At 50.2% G+C, this 16,568-nt stretch overlaps 1 protein-coding gene across 1 annotated transcript in view; it reads right to left on the reverse strand.

The window, feature by feature from the left end:
* DEF8 (differentially expressed in FDCP 8 homolog) overlaps nucleotides 1-16,568 on the reverse strand; it is a 185,271-nt gene that overhangs the window by 69,168 nt on the left and 99,535 nt on the right. The gene's annotated exons all lie outside the window — the stretch shown is intronic.

Here is a 16,568-nt window from a genome sequence, read left to right on the forward strand (position 1 = left end):
TGGATGATAAATAGGATTTCAATAATAGCACCGACTCAGACACAATAGTCCGTACAGAGAAGATAGTCTCAAGCAAAGTGAAAGATCAACCAACGTGATACGTGGACGCGTCTTCCACCGAAATCACCGTAGTAATTTTGGTGGAAGACGCGTCCACATATCACAATATTTTTTTTTCTAAATCTTTTTATTAAACATTGTGAATCAATAACTTGCTTTACAAACAAGAGGAAGTAGTACAATGTGGTATAGACAATCGCTTTGCAAAATTAACGCCAAACAGTAGTTCATCTCGAGTTACAGCTTATATGGGGAGGGCGGATCGTCAGCAGCGTCGCAACTCAGAGGAGTACAAATATTCCCTCGATATTCATTCAATGCATTCCAGACTTGGGACCACTTTTTGGGGCAGCCCGAGCCACATAGACCGTCTTCTCCCTAAACATACACCAATGTAGGTCTGTGCAGCTCCCCACAATTGTGCGATGTTTCTCTTTGCTAACATTAACCCTAGTGTGACTCATAGTTTGCTCTTAGTATTCAGATCTGTGGGTCCCCATATGTTCAAAAGACACCTCTTTGCTTCAGGATGGATGATGATAGTTAACACTTCGCTCATGAGGTCATGTATTTTGCGCCGGTACGGTTGAATAAGTTTGCATTCCCATAATATGTGCATAAAAGTGCCTATTCTGCCACAGTGCCTTCTGCAATCTCCTGCCTCGACTTTCCCCATACGGACCAGACAGGGCCCCATGATATAAACACGATGTAAGATTTTGAGTTGGATTAGCCTCACCCGAGCCGAGACTGCGACTTCCCTGGGGGAGGCAACTGCTATCTGCCACTCCTCGTCATTTATTTCCAGGCCGTCTCCTTCCCATTTTCCCCTTGTATGTTGAAGTGAGTCAGGCCCGTTGTTAACCAATTTCTTATATGTCAGTGAGATAGCCCTTTCTGGTAAATAGCCATCAAGCAACCTATCTTAGAGTGGCGTGTATTCTGGGGAAGAGGATCCTTTCGGCAGGTGTGTCTGTAGTGTGTGTCCAACCTGCAAATATCTCAAATATTCTGAGTTGGGGAGGAGCCAAGCTCGACAACGAGATGGCCGCACATTAGCTCGGCTCCGCCGCCCTACCTGCCTACAATCTAATATCCTGTTGATTATCCTGCCCAAAACGGACAACAACTTATATGCAGAGCTTTGCAGTAACTTACCATCCATCCCGGTGGGTCCGGTGTTCGGTGGATCCACAGCGGTGCCCTCCCAGAAAGTGCGGCCTCCCCGGGGTTGAGACTGGGGCTTCGCCCTTAGCGAGTTGCCGGCGAGACGGTGTCGGCGGCGGCCTCGGGTGGAGGTCTGGGGCCGGCCGGAAGATGCTGATGTGCGAAGAGCCCGGAGGCAAATGAACGCGCCTGGGACACTCGCCCGGTGCTCCAGAGGTGGTGTGTGGCAAGTTGTGGGTTGGGGACGACGAGTCTGGTGGCTCCCCCCTTTGTTGCCGTCCGGCCGTACCGGGCTCCTTCACTGGATGGCGAAGAGGGATTTTGGTGGAGCGGTGTCACCGGCGGGTCCCCCTCCCTTGTGACCGCTATTTCAGCGCTGTGGGTGCTGCTCGTGCGTTTGAGGGTGGTCCCGCCGGGGTTCTGCTGTTGAACTCACCCCTGGAGAAGACTCCGGAGAGACGGCGTAATTGTCGCAAAATGGCGGCTGCTGCCATGTTCCGTGTAGGGTCCCGGGATGCCGATTTCTTGCCCTTGCACTCCGCTTGGGCCTGTACTGGTGAGCTCGAGCCCACGGTGGGCGACGTCCTGCAAGCTTTGAGGTCCTGGAGGTCGTCCTTGGTCCGGGATTCTTGTGTGCAGAGGGATGTAATGGCCGCCATTCCTCCCGGGCCAGCTTTTGAGGACGCGGATGGGTCCGGTGCGGTCGCCGATTGTTCCCCGCATTCTGGTTGGGGTGGCGATGGTCCGACTCATGAATGGGTGGAACCGCTGGAGTTCATTGACATTGGTATAAATGGCTGCTGTGAACAGTTTCTGCATTGCCCTCGGGAGAGGGGGTCCTATTGGCTGCTTCCGTTGATAATCCAGCAACTTTTCCATGGCCTTTCTTCCTCGCCATGTCCTATGCCCACTGGATCTACGAATATAGCGACGTTGGCTAAGAAGGGACTAGGATGAACCCAGTTCTTTTCGGAGGACTACTGATTGGTGAATGGAATTATGGACTGCCCTATATTGTGATACTTTGTTAATTCCTTCGTATTTGCGTGTTGCTGAACACTTGCCAGTTTCGTTTTGGGCATCACTCATGGCGTAAGTGGGCGGGGGGTAGGGGCCGTGCCATTTGCTAATGGTTCCTCTCCCCAGGCCCTTCTTTTTCTTTCTCCCCTTCCTTTTCCGTTTCTCTATATTCTCTTTTTCTATATTTCGGGTTCATCATTAGGGCGACAGGCACGCTGCTGGGGGGGGTAGGCCGTAGCCTTCTGCAGGGGTGCAGGGTGGGATGGGGGGAGTAGGGTCTATTAGGTTGTTCTTTATTTCTATGGCTCTTTTGTATCCTTTCCTTGGGTCTCCACGACTGTGTGTAACCCCGTGGGGTGAGTTACTGTGAGGGGAGGAATAGGTGTTTTACGTCACATGATACTCATGGCACTGTTTCTCCTGAATTTATCGCACCGCCCCCAAGCACGTTTGCTATTTGTATTATTGCTCGCAATTATCACTGAGGGGCGGGTACAATAACGTGGAGTCCCCCTACTTCTTTTCTTCTTTGGTTTTCTCGTTTTCTTATTTCTGGGGTTGGGATGTATAGTGATTGCAGCCTATCTGCTTACCTGATGGGTTTTTATTACTGCGGACTTGCTGTTCAGTTAGTCTCTGGGTACATGTGGCTGGGCGTGGAAACTACCATTGAGGAATTATAAGCTAACCTATGTCTTGCATGCTATGGACCTTTCTGATTACTGCTCTTTTTTGTACTGCAACGAAACAGTTGGATTATTCCCCGCCATGTACTCCAGGTTTCTACCTATACGACCGATCCTTTATTCTTTACTATATAAAATTAACCTCCTCTGATCCTGTGTCGAGTGGTTCTAGTTAGCTGATAACATTGACTTGCAGCGTTAGGTAATATCATCTAACCACTCTGTGCCTTTAATTGCTGATGGTGCTTTCCAGTTTTGCTCCGTGGCCGGCCTCCAGGTTGTAGGCCCGTAGAACAAGTTACTTACCTTCGGTAACGATATATCTGTAAGAAACATTAGTTAGTGTTAGATTCCTTACCTTAGAATATCCCCAGGCGTCAGTCTGGATCCGGAAACTTTTGCGTAGCAGTACCCCTGCGCGTCGGTAGGCGTCGTCTGCAGGCGTCCCCTGCGGCTCCGCGTCCGTCGTCGGCGTCGTGCGCCGTGATGACGTCGCTGGAGTATATAGACGCCGCCTCCGCGCGCTGACGTCAGTTCTTTGCACACAGCTTTTCCGCGCCAGGAGACGCAGAGCCATGAGAGAACCAACACTGGTGCCATGTAAAAACTAGGGCCCTGAAAGGGATGACCTTAACCCTAGGTATCAGTTCGCAGAACGGGGAGGATGGGTGGGTTCGGTAAGGAATCTAACACTAACTAATGTTTCTTACAGATATATCGTTACCGAAGGTAAGTAACTTGTTCATCTGAAAGAAACACGTTAGTGTTAGATTCCTTACCTTAGAATACATACCCCAGCAATACCAACCCCGGTGGTGGGTCTGCGAACCAATACAAAACTACACCAGAAAGTCCTGGAGGACAGAACGGCCAAAGAAGCCATCCCTCCGGACTTGACTGTCCAGGCAGTAGTGCCTCGCAAAGGTGTGCAGCGAGGCCCACGTAGCCGCCTGGCAAATGTCCTGCAAGGGGACTCCCCGGCCCAGGGCAGTAGTAGCCGCCGTGGCCCGAGTGGAATGGGCCCCCAGCCCAACAGGAGGCTCCTTCCGAGCCAAAGAGTAGCACGCTTTGATGCAGAGGACGACCCATCGAGAGATGGTTCGTTTACAAACCGCCCGTCCCTTCTTCGCACCCACGTAGCCAACAAACAGTTGGTCATCCACCCGGAACTGGCGTGTGCGATCCATGTAAAATGAAAGCGCACGTTTTGGGTCCAGACGATGGAGCCGCTCTTCATCCTTTGAAGGATGAGGAGGCGGGAAGAAGGAAGGGAGGGTGATGGACTGCCCGATGTGAAAGGCCGAAACAACCTTGGGCAGGAAAGAAGGTCTAGTCCTCAGAACCACCTTGTCAGGATGAATGGACAGGAAAGGAGGTTGGACAGAAAGAGCCTGGAGCTCACTCACCCTCCTGGCAGAGGTGATGGCAACCAGGAAAGCCGTCTTTAAAGTCAGGAGACGGAGAGGGCAAGAATGAAGGGGCTCAAAGGGAGCACACATCAGGAAAGTTAGAACCAGGTTCAAATCCCACTGAGGCATCACAAACGGAACAGGTGGAAACATGTGAGTGATGCCTTTCAAGAATCGAGTTACAATCGGGGATTTGAACAAAGAAGGCTGATCAGGAAGCCTCAAAAAGGCTGAAAGGGCAGAAAGGTAGCCCTTGATAGTGCCCAGAGCAGAGCCCTGCTGGGCAAGAGAAAGAAGAAACAGAAGAACCTCCGAAAGAGGGGCAGAAAGAGGGTCCACAGCCTTTGCTGTGCACCATGCCACAAATCTGTTCCACCGACAGGCGTATACCGACTTAGTGGAGGGACGCCTGGCTGCCAGAATAACATCACAGACTTCAGGAGGCAAGTCAAATGGCCTCAACTGCCGCCGCTCAATCTCCAAGCATGGAGGTGGAGACTGGACAGGTTCGGGTGGAGGACCGTCCCCTGCTGCTGCGACAGAAGGTCCTCCTGAAGGGGCAGGCGGATCAGGGGACCGACTGACATGCTGAGTAGCTCGGGATACCAGTACCTTCGAGCCCAGTCCGGAGCCACAAGGATAACTTGGGCCCGGTCGCGCCTGATCTTCTTCAGCACTCTGGGCAGAAGTGGTATAGGCGGAAAGGCGTATAACAGACCGCAACTCCACTCGCGCCGAAAGGCGTCGCCGTGCGAGTGCCGTCTTGGAAACTCCAACGCGCAGAACTGATGACATTGCGCGTTCTCTTCTGTGGCGAATAGATCTAACCAAGGCTCTCCCCATTGCAGAAAGATGCCTTGCGCCACGTCCGAGTTCAGACGCCATTCGTGATCCATCGAGCACCGACGGCTGAGTTCGTCCGCCCTGGCGTTCAGAGAACCTGCCAGGTGTTGAACCGTCAGAGTCACGCCCTGACGTTCCAGCCATTGCCAGAGGCGCAGAGCCTCCTGGCAAAGGGTCCACGACCCCACTCCGCCCTGTTTGTTGCAGTACCACATGGCGGTGGTGTTGTCGGTGAACACTTGCACTACACTCCCGTTGACAAAGGGGAGGAATGCCTTCAGTGCCAGACGAATCGCCCGCAGCTCCAACAGATTGATATGGAGCCGGGACTCCGCCGGAGACCAGATGCCTCTGATCTCTGCCTCTCCCAAGTGGCCACCCCAGCCCTGGAGGGACGCGTCCGTCACGACAACGTGCTCCGGTTGGGGAAGGGAGAGGGACTTGCCCCTGACCCAATCGCGGTCCGTAAGCCACCACTGCAGTTGTCTCGCAGTGCCCTCCGAGATCAAGACGTGGTCGGACAAGTTGCCCTGATGCTGGGCCCACTGAAACTTCAGGTCCCACTGCAGAGCCCGCATCCGCCACCTGGCGTGATGCACCAGAAGGATGCAGGAAGCCATCAGTCCCAGCAGCCGCAGCGTCAACCTGACCGAGACTCGGGATAGCGGCTGAAAGATGGGAATCAAAGCCTGAATATCCCGAACCCGCCGTTCCGGAGGATAAACCCGAAACTGCGCCGAGTCCAGAACCGCTCCGATGAAAAGGAGCTTTTGAGAGGGACACAGGTGTGATTTCGGCACGTTGATGGAGAACCCCAGGTCGTGCAAGAGGTCTGCCGTCATCTGAAGGTGGTGGACGACTGTCTGGGGCGAGCCCGCCTTCAACAACCAGTCGTCTAGGTAGGGGAAGACTGAAACCCCTAACCTGCGCAGATGGGCTGCGACCACCGCCATCACCTTTGTGAACACCCGTGGGGCGCTGGTAAGGCCGAAGGGGAGCACGATAAACTGAAAGTGCTCCTGGCCTACCGTGAACCGCAGGTAACGCCGGTGGGCCGGCAGGACGGGGATGTGAAAATAGGCGTCCTGCAAGTCCAACGCTACCATCCAGTCTTGCGGGTCTAGAGCAGCCAAGACCTGAGCTAACGTCAACATCTTGAACTTCTCCTTCCGGAGGAAGCCGTTGACGTTCCTTAGATCCAAGATAGGACGTAGGCCCCCCTTGTCCTTCTTGGGCACCAGAAAGTAGTGGGAATAACAACCACGCCCTACTTCTGGCCCAGGAACGCGCTTGATGGCCCCCTTGGCCAAGAGGGCCGTAACTTCCTCCTGCAGAAGTGTCAAGTGGTCCCCCGACACACGGTGGTTCTGCGGTGGCATGGCTGGAGGAGAGGTCTCGAAGGGGAGGGAGTAGCCCCTTCGGACGATTTGCAGCACCCACCTGTCCGAAGTGATCGTGCGCCAGTGAGCGTGGTGATGGCGAACCCTGCCACCCACTGGCGTCACATGGGGCCGAAAGCACGGACTAGGAGGATTTTGGGGTAGATGCTGCGGGGGAGGGTGTGGTCTGACCCCGCCGTTGTCCCCGACCGCCACCACGGCGGTTTCCACGGCCGCCACCGCGTTGGAAGGATTGTTGCGGCACGTGGCTGGCAGCACGTGTGGGGGCGCCCCTTCCTTGGCCACGAAAGGGACGAAACGAACCCGGTTGCTGACGCTGGGTCGAGAGACCCAAGGACTTGGCCGTGACCCTGGAGTCCTTGAAGCGTTCCAGCGCGTGGTCCGCTTTGTCACCGAACAGGTGACAGCCATCAAACGGCATGTCCATCAGTGTATTCTGGACATCAGCCGAAAAATTGGCGGATCTCAGCCAGGCGTGGCGACGAATCGCCACTGTCGTAGACATAGCTCTGCCCAGCGAGTCGGTCGTATCTAGACCACACCGAATTGAATATTTCGCTGCATCTCGGCCCTCAGCCACAGCCTGACCGAGCTTTGCCCGCACCTCCATGGGGCATTCTGGCAGCAGCTCCGCGACCGTATCCCACACAGAGTGGGTGTAGCGGCCCAAGAGGCAGGCGGTGTTGCAAGACCGCAGGCCCAAACTAATGGACGAGAAGACCTTTTTGCCAAATTGGTCATACCTCTTGGATTCCCGGTCGGGCGGGGCCGACGGGAATGCGGACTGGGAGGTCGAGGCCTGGATCACCAGACTCTCAGGAGTGGGGTGGGTAGACAGGTACTTGGGGTCGTCCGGACAAGGACGGTGGCGCCTGGCCACGTTCCGATCAACAGGCGCACCTGAAGCGGGCCTGGACCACGTGCCCAACAGAACGTCAGACAAGGCTTCATTAAACGGCAGCAGTGGCTCCAGTGGGCATGACTGCGGTTTGAAGACCTCGGTGAGGATGTTAGGCCTCACGGCCGCGACGGGGAGCTCAAGGTTTAAGGCCTTGGCAGCCCTCATCAGCACCACAGAATAGGCAGCTCCCTCCACCGATGCCACGGTTGGAGGAGAGATCAAACCAGGGTTAGGAGAGTCGTCCAAACCACTGGCATCCCCCAAGTCACCTGTCCAGTCCGGGTCATACTGGCACTCGCGAGCCAGAGGGTCCTCGGACCCCTCCCAACCTTCACCGTACTCCTCATCCTCTCCGTATTCGGAGTCAATGATGAAGACCGGCTCCTCGGGGTTCATGGGCCCCATCGGCGCCGGGACCGGCGTCGGAGAAGGTAGGGGGACGGCGCCGCCCGGAGCCGGCGCCGGAACCCCACCGCCGGCCGGAACCGGCAGCGGAGAACCGGCGCCGCGCGGGGGCAACCCCGATGGCAACGGCGCCGGGGAGGCCGGAAGACCAGCCGGCGCCGATCCCGAAGGCCCCTGCGGCGCCGGGGTCGGAGCCGTCGGCGGCGCCGGGGCCGGAGCACCCGACGGCGCCGAGGCAGGGACACCCGAACCGCCAGGGCCCCCAGACGGTAGCACTGGGCCCGAAGGCGCCGTAGGCCCCGTCGGAGAAGCGAGCGCCCTCATGGCCATGAGGAACGCCTCGATCTCCTCAGGCGTCGCACCATGCCCAGGGACCGGAGGGTATGAGGCAGGCCGCGCCGGCGACTCTCGCGGAGCCGCGGGGTTGGGGTCACCCGAGCCCCCGGCCGCATCGCGCGAGCGTCGGGGGTACGATGACGACGCCCCGACTTCTTGTGCTTCTTACCTGACGAGGATGACGAGTGGTGTCGACTTCCGGAGCGCCCGGCGCGGCTCCGCGACCGCTCCCTCGAACGCTCTCTCGACCTCCGGCCGGACCGGGACCGCTCCCGGTCCCGACGTGGGGCCGACACCCGGAGCTCCAGTAGCTTGCGGGACCGCTCCCGCCTAGCCTTGTTGGTAAGGGCCCGGCAGTCGACGCAGGAGTCCACGTCGTGGTCGGGGCCCAGACACCGGAGACAGAGGCGGTGATGGTCTGTGACCGACATCGTGCGCTCACAGCCATCGCAATTCTTAAATCCAGGCATCCTATCAGGCACAATAGAGTAAAAAGACAATCGAAAAACTTGGTCAAAGACCGGAGTACTGCTCTTCAGATCTGCGTCCACTGGCGCGGAAAAAAGAAGAACTGACGTCAGCGCGCGGAGGCGGCGTCTATATACTCCAGCGACGTCATCACGGCGCACGACGCCGACGACGGACGCGGAGCCGCAGGGGACGCCTGCAGACGACGCCTACCGACGCGCAGGGGTACTGCTACGCAAAAGTTTCCGGATCCAGACTGACGCCTGGGGATATTCTAAGGTAAGGAATCTAACACTAACGTGTTTCTTTCAGATTTTGTACGCATCCATTTTCTCAAATAAAGGTTTTCAAAAATTTCAACAACAAAAAAAAATATTCTGAGTTAGCTAGATCGTACTCCTATTGCAGGGAGGCAAACGTTTTAACTTCACCTTTCACCTACATGTCACCTATCTTGGAGATCCCGATTAGATCCCATTTATCGAACCCCTTTGAAGTCCACAGATTCCCTAGCTCATGTATCACAATATTGATGTTGGAGCCCTTCTAAATTCGGAACATTTTAAATGACTTTTTCATCAGATTTGAATCTTTGCACTTGTTCAATTGAGCCCTGATGAAGTTCCAAAAGGTTTTATCCTTAAGGAACGAAACATGTTGGCTGTTTTTATGAACTATAGTGAAATAAAGGAAGAGATAAAAAGAAACAAAAATGGACTACTTGTTTTTGTGTTCAGAGCACCTCCTATTGCTCCAAGGTCTCTTAGAAATATTGAAGCTTGAGTCACTTGAAGGGAAATTCTGCAAAAAGTTCAAATTTCCTGTCGGCCAGATGAGGTTTTGCTTGATCAGCCGAAACACAATCCTAAACTTTCATTAAGGCAACAGGAGGGTCGCCTGCAATTCTATACAGGATACAAACACTACTTCCACAAACACATTGTTACAAACAAGCTCCTGCTAAAAGTGTGCCTTCCTGCTACAAGAAAGTATCAAGCTATGAGACACTTGTAAGAGCAGGGTTGTGCATACCTGAATCTACGTCAGTTAAAAGGCAGTAAAATAAGTTGTAAATCTGTACTCATTCTTTTTAAGTGAGGTAAACAGCTTATTATTTTAAGTTAGACATTTTCACACAGTTTTTGTATACAGCCCTGGGACTAAATATTATTTTATGAATCCTCATTGCCTAGAACAAGAGGATAAGTCTACTGCGTAATGCAGCAATTCAGAAGGTAAAATGATAAAAGATAATCAGTCTTTTTTACACTGAAATATGAGCGCTGGTGTATTCTGCTATTATAATGTACCAGCTAGTCCTTCAGGACTCCAACACCAACATCAAGGTTGGCTTGATGGCTTTGCCAGGTACAGCATGCTAGCTTGAGTTAAATGTGTGATGAAATGTTTTATAGGTTTCCACCACCTTCTGACAATATCAGGGTTGACAATGGGGGTAGGGTGAAACAGTCTGATGTCCAAGTGTAGCACCTTCATTTTTCTTGCAGCCCACCTCGAGATTAGGCCATGCTGTTGTCTTTATGTGGTGTGAGCAGTACTGTGGCCCTGCTTTCTCCACCTAATCTTTCACCTCTTCGTGAGCAAAGAGATCATCGGTCTCACAAGTTATTATTACAGTACACCTACAAAAAATTCACCTCCCTTCCAAATAAAAGCTTCAACCTACTTCTCCAGCTGAGGTGGTGCCTCTATCCAGCCTATCAGCCAAATGTTCTCCACACTTCCGACCTTCTCCAGTATTTCCAGCTTTCCTCCGGGCTGGTTATGGAGGTGACCACGCATCTCTAAATACTGGAAACAGTCTCGATGTGTGGTTAACTAGACCTACAAATTATGCATTTGCTTCTACAATATCTGGACAACTTACTTTACACCAGTACACCCTGAAAGCATACTCTCAGGACAAGCCGAAATCACAGACACTTTCTTTTCCATCTACTTTTTTATGAAGGCTCTCTAAGGGAGACCATCATACCATGTCCCTCCTCAAGAGATTATGCATGCCATCCTTAGTTGCTCCATCTCACAATGGTGACTCACTCTCTGACCATCAACACTCCCCAATATGGTGCCTCAGGTTAAAGTCTAACTTCTCCATAAGCTCCTCATACTATTTAGCCATTTTATCTCCAACAGGACTCTGCACCATCCAGGGTACCCAATGCCAGGGCTGTCAGCACTAGACAATGATAGAAAAGAAACTCCTTTCATTAACCTATGGGTGAATCACAACATCCCAAGTCACAGATGCTTCCAACCCAGCTTCCACAGCCTTGTGAGGTTATGACCACATCATATAGTACATGCATAGTGTCTCCCAATGTCACACAGCTCCTCTCCTCCCGAATCAATCAGCTGCCCCAACAATCTCTCACAATAGCTGGGACCCAGGCTCAAACATAGGATGACGGACACCATCCTAAATCGACAATTAATTGGAGTAAAGTGAACCATCGCTGATGATTACTTCACTCAAGAGAACCAGCTATGGTTATTTTTTCACCTGAACAACTTTGGAGACAGTAACTCTTGTCTGAGGTAAAGGAAATGTTCTGAAAGAGGGATGTCTTGCCAGCAGCCCACCTCCCCACACTTCTCGAGTCACTGTATTTTATTTTACAAACAGAATCTTATGGCCAAACAGAGTTTTGTTGTGTACATAGGATTGCTTTAACCACATCGCTGCTGTGGTTATTTTTCCCCTGTGCTGGAAATTGCCATTTTGCTGGTGTCATGACGAGCTCAGCTCGTCATCAGCACAGCTCAACTGTGCCTCATGACGAGCTGAGCTCGTCATGAGCATGGAAGGGGTTAACTTTTCTGAACAACTTAGCTGCAGCTCAAACAACATTGACCGAATTGAAAATATATTTTAACTTCACAGGAAACCAACAGAAGACTCGAGAAACAAATCAAGCCTGAAAAAGGAGTTGCTTACAGACATGATGAAACCACTTTTTTGGGAAAAAATAAAACTTATTTTGAAACAGACTGAATTGTTTATGTATGTAACATTATGTCACGATTTTAGGTGCACTCAGATATTGAGTAGGCAACAGCTTATTTATTAATCTAATTATAACTATATATTGATGTGTATATACATGTAGCATAGTAGGAAGGGTGTTAATAAATGTTAATTATCAAATTACAGGTGCAACATTTATTCCTTTGCAACATCCCTATAAAAGGTTAGAGGTTTTAGGCGAATCGGAAATATTTTCTCTGACAGCATGAGAATTCTTTTTGCATCTATAAAATGTACAATCTGCATGGGTCAGATCAACAAGTGCTTTTTTGAGTGACCAGGCATAAATTAAATGATTTAGTCCATGTTGGGCTATAAGCATCACGTCCATTTTCGGTCTCTTGAAATGGAGAAACTTCCTACACTCATTTATCGGAAGAGCAGCACTTCAGGATCCCTCACCGGGGAACCCGTACACAACATCTTCGGGCAAAATTACAAGTGGTATGTTATATTACCATCCCTGTGCAAACACATGTTTGCCCAGGGATCTCGATTATAGGTGGAGGGAGGTTTATCGCATACAAGAATGATCAGGTGCAATAAAGATCACATCTTTGTTAAAATTCGGTAGATCAAACCTACCGAAATATAATAAGGGGACAAAGTCTGGTATTCACTGGGACATACAGATTTTGGTGCAGTAATACTTTACAAATTCTTGGACTATGCAATAATTAGCGCACCCAGCAGGGCCTATTCAAAATTAGGCTCTTAGTGTTCCTCTGCTAAGAGAAAGGCGCTGTCGGACAACCCTGTTGATGGCTCTATTGCTTCTTTCTCCATAACACTTTGGATATTTGGAAAATAATGTGTATCAAATACTTGCTAATCTTTCTGATCATAGTAATTTGACATGAATAGTAAGTATTCAATGGTGTTGACTTTCTGTAGGCTCATTATGGGTAGAACCTACCATAGGTACAAGATACATAAAATTCTGGTGCTAACAAATGACCCTTTAGACATTAAAGAAATTGCGTACTACACCATATACTCCAGTGAAACTAGAAGGGTGCACAAATGTAAAACTCTTAACCAGACAGATCATGCTGAATCTCTGTCTGAGTGGGCCAGTCTCTACTGCACCAGGAAAGGCAACAAATCCACCAGAAGCTAACACACCCTTTTGCTTGTCTCACAGAATAAAAGTAACCGGTTTATAATAATAAGGATGGGTCTTGCAAAGTTGCCCATTACAGGTTGTCTGCCTCAAAGTCCAACACACAAAGACCACCATTCCCTGCAGGAAGTCTCAAGGGCAATGAGTAAGAACCAAGGGAAGGACACTGGTCAGTGCATTCACACATTCTGTCCACAGACCCTTCTAGGGGGTGATGGAAGGCTCTTCATCTGGTGAATTCCTCTCAGTTCGGTATTGGGACTCATCTCTTTCAGAGGGTGAGCCAGTCTTTTTCAGAGATTCCAGTCCTAAACTAGGAATACCACCGCTCCTTAAAACTGGGGTTACTGCACCAAATACTTGAAAAAAAAAACCACCCTAACTCGAGTCCACAACAGGCTTTCAAAACCAAAGTCATACCGAAACTGGTACCAAATGTTTGGTAAACCACAGAGACTCTCAACAATGGGCAAAATGGTATTTCAAAATAAAGTGGATTTTTGAAGGCTTTTTTATTATCAATCCTATTTCCCTCAGTAGCATACTAACTAGAGGCCCCTGGGCCGCTCTCTTTTTTGTCTCACATGACCATTGAATACGTTACATTTAGGGAAATGTATTGTGACAAAAAAAAAAAGAGTTTTTGCTGAAACTGCAAACACTAAGAGAAACTACTATTCAGATGGTTTTGGCCAAAACCTTTGCATAAAGACATATGCGTCCATAAGACCACAAGTGATAGGCCTATCTGGTCTTCTCGATGGTTGTTACCATGCTCTTATGGCATTTTTGACACATCTTGCCTGAGCGTTCACGGTGGCACTCAATAGGATTAAAGCACAAATACATCCTTTCAGACCTGGAGCTCAGGTGCCACTCCTGCATTAATTGGTTCACTGTTCCAAAAATATGTAGAAACCGCAGGGATAGATGTCCTAATCTCTCTCACTGGAGTGCTAAACAATTGATGAGGTGGAATAGGGAAAAAAAAAAGGATTTCAGAATTCCTTCTATGCAAACAAAATGCTTTAATGACTCACAAGAAGGCGTTACTGAAGCTTTGGTAAAAAACCTTCAGTACTAGGAGGGGAGGAATTGGGTCGTTTACTGCATAAGGCTGTTTTTTCTAAGGTTTACAGTTTTAATGCTAGAATAAGAAGAGTAAACCCGGAAGCAGGCTTTGGTACCAGGTTGTTTATTACTTTGCTTTTGTACAGGAGGTAGGAGGGGACTTTTTCAAGTACCCAGTGGTATCGATGGTTTATGATTGGCACCCCAATGAAGACTGGTTCACCCTATGCAAGGCATGAGTTTCAATGCCAAATTGAGAGGAATTCACCAGATGAAGACCCTAAAAGACAGGACGAACCCTCCTTTGCAAGTGTCAGCAGCTGAGAACTGCTGGTCATATATTATGCATGGAAGCCAGTAGAAATAGCATGCGCAGCACAGGGAATCGCGTCCTTTTCTTAGCCAGCCAAATGAAAAAAATGGCTTCCCTCTTAACAGACATAATAGTAAAATAAAAAAATGGCACAACACACAGTGGGAATCACCAGAGAAATCAAACCATTAATCCTGCTTCATAGGCGGAACATTAAGGAACTTGGTGTGGATTATTTATGAATGAGCAGAAGAAATACTCATGCATAATTAAGAACGTTTGCACAGAAGGACCGCCAAACGAAACATTCAAAAGAAACAGTACAAATAGTACTCATTCCGAGAAACACTTTTATCCCTGGTGTGGCTAGGTCAACTCAGAACCAGCAGAAAGAGAGGGACAAGCAGGATGACAGACTGGCAGGGGAGATTCCCTCTTCAGGGCAAAGGGGTGTTGCCTACCCCATCTCCTATGAGTGACACATCCATTACCATAAATTGGAAAATACACTGATTTACTGCAGCTTATAAGTCAGGTATCAGGGTAGGGCGTGGCCAGTCCTGGTGATTGGCAGACAGCAGGTATTATGCCAAAAGCATGTTAGGTTGGATAGGTCTCTTTCTTTGACCAGCCCGACATGCGCACTTTATGCTTCACGAACCCACCCTGCAAAAGAGCCAGGGGAACACAGCACGGCTCCCCCCACTCTCCTTTGGAGCGCTGGGTTTACCTGCTCACATCAATCCTTGCATTGCTTTCATGTCTTTTACAACTAAAAACAGCATGAGAGCAATACACGGATTGGTTGTATTTATGCCAGTTTAGGCTTGCCTGTCTCCACTGATCCATGCTGAGAGGGCAGTGTGGGGGTGGGAGTACTACAAGGCCAATCACAGTATTTTATTTTTGTATTTGAAGCCTTACAGTGATTGGCCACATTTCTATTACTTGCACAGCCACACACAGAGTTAATCGAAGGAGAGACTAAAGAGGACAGTCTGCTGTTTCGCGTCCTCTCTAGTTCAGTGTGCGTGCAGGACCTGGAGAGTGGCGTTGCATTTCAGCGTAGAAATGTTTTGAAGAGAATTGGTCTTCAGCCAGGTATCTTTTTGGGGCGTAATTCTGTTTTGATGGGAAAGTACTGAGTTTGCAGATTGGAGAGAAACAAGTTTTTTTAAATTTTTTATTTTAAGATTTTGAATACAGGTTGCAGCCAGTACAGTAAAACTTCATTACCCCCCCCCCCCTCCTCCCACCTCCCTCCTATAGGCCTGTAGAACAACACAATATAGATCACTCTTCCACAGTTTTCTCACATGGTTACACAGCCATTTAGCCAACAACACTACAACTAGGGCAGGCGGTGTCTGAAGTGCACTGCAGCATTGAGACACATAGAGCCCAGGCAACTGGTCTGCCTCTGCCGTTCTCCACACCTCCCAATCTCCGACAGCCAGCATATGATTCTGTCATGTCCGCACCATTTACACTAAGTCACAACCCCTTGGGAGTCCCGCGCCCCTTCCTCCTGGTCTGAGTCTGCGCTGGTTGCTATGTATGTTTGGTATAGACCACAGAAGTTCTTCGGTCTGCTTGTGGGGGGCAGCAGTTCGCTGTATATCTCAGATTGCGTGCTGGAACAAAGCATGTCATTTGCCCACCGTTTAGTAGTCGGCCTCGGACCTCTCATCCAGCAGCATGCGACCACCCTGCGTGCAAGTAGGAGCCCCATGTCAACTAACCTGCGAATTGTTTTTGGTAGGCTCTTGGTGTATCCTAATCAGGGCCATCGCAGGGTCCGGGGGGATATCTACCTTCGCAATGGTGCTGAGTTCTGCAAATATTTTATGCCAGAAATTATTAACACTCGGGCAGCCCCACGCCAAATGGAGAACGTCGTCTGGGAAATGGCATCATTCGCACTCCGCTGTGGGTCTAAGACCGTACCTATGAAGCCTGGACGGGTGTAGTAAATTCTGTTAATGAATTTGAAGTGCACCAGCCTGTGTCGGCCATTCAGGGATATGCCCCTCGTATTGGTGCAGCAGTATTTCCAAATATCATCACCCAGCGTAATTTGTAAGTCAGCCTGCTAGGCCAGTCTCGCTTTAGTGTATGTGTTTTCCCTGTGTGACATTGCCAGGGAGTAGAGATGAGTGATTAGCTTTCGGGGAGTCGCAACCTTTATGATGTACGTGAGCTCCTTCATTTCCGGTGGTTCTGCCATGTCTCTCCCTAGTAGTTCTAGGCATGCATGTCTCACTCTGAAGAAGTAGAATCTCGTCAGCAGGGACGGATCCTCCTGGTCCGTCCGGGC

This window comes from Lissotriton vulgaris, chromosome 12 (genome assembly GCF_964263255.1).
Source record: "Lissotriton vulgaris chromosome 12, aLisVul1.2, whole genome shotgun sequence".
In the NCBI taxonomy this organism is placed as follows: Eukaryota; Metazoa; Chordata; class Amphibia; order Caudata; family Salamandridae; genus Lissotriton; species Lissotriton vulgaris.